At 35.5% G+C, this 907-nt stretch overlaps 1 protein-coding gene across 2 annotated transcripts in view; it reads right to left on the bottom strand.

Annotated features, from left to right (window-relative positions):
• The window catches only part of LOC106883251 (set1/Ash2 histone methyltransferase complex subunit ASH2), a 154,711-nt gene that overhangs the window by 91,950 nt on the left and 61,854 nt on the right, over window positions 1–907 (bottom strand). The gene's annotated exons all lie outside the window — the stretch shown is intronic.

Below are 907 nucleotides of genomic sequence, written 5' to 3'. Positions count from 1 at the left end.
ATATATCTATAGTTATTACTTTATGGCTACTTTACCTTGCTGACATGTGTGTGACAGAACTGAGTGAGGCAGATTTTCTATCCAGATGTCCTTCTTGTTTCCAACTCTTGCCTATTTTTAAGCAAGATAATATTTCCCAATGGTATGTTTTCATAGTAAATTGGAAATGAAAGACACCATTTGATGATGGGGTATAGTTGTTTATTACTATTATGCAATGTCAGCACAAAGAGTCGCAAACACACACTTGATAGGCTTCTCTCAGTTAACATACACCAAATTCTCTCACACTGTAACAGAAGACACTTGCCCAATGTGTCACACAGTGAGGTTGAACTTGAAACCTGTGGTTGGCAAGTGAACTTCTTAACTTCACAGCCACACTTACACACACACACACGAACCAATGAAGTAGACTCTAAATGGTAACTCAACTTTTTTAGAAATAGCCATATTTTCACAAATCATTCTCTCCTGTCCTAAAATAAGGATGCATGGAAAAATGTAATTCTGAATGTATAAAAGAAAGAGGTCACAGTAGTAATGTCTTTGATCAGAGCTAAACAATAACAACACACAGTACCTCAACAAGTAGACAGTTCCTAAAACGCACACACACACACGCGCGCGCACAGACACTCACTCTCATTTACAAACACACACACACACATGAGAAAAAATTTCTCATTTTCACTGTAATGATTTAACTCTCTCAGACACAAGATTAAGAAGCAAATCAACAGCAACAAAAAGAAAAAAACTTTTTAAAAGAAAAAAATTTCCCAATGACATTTCAAAGAAAAAGTGATATAATAACTGGAAAACAGGCTGTTAATAGCTATCATCATAAAGGGCAGACATCTACTTTGTGCTGTACATTTTCTTACACTTTAAACTGATTTGTACC

Source organism: Octopus bimaculoides, chromosome 3 (assembly GCF_001194135.2).
Source record: "Octopus bimaculoides isolate UCB-OBI-ISO-001 chromosome 3, ASM119413v2, whole genome shotgun sequence".
NCBI lineage: Eukaryota > Metazoa > Mollusca > Cephalopoda > Octopoda > Octopodidae > Octopus > Octopus bimaculoides.
The sequence above is the reverse complement of the archived record's forward strand: the minus strand, read 5'-3'. Positions and strand labels throughout refer to the sequence as shown.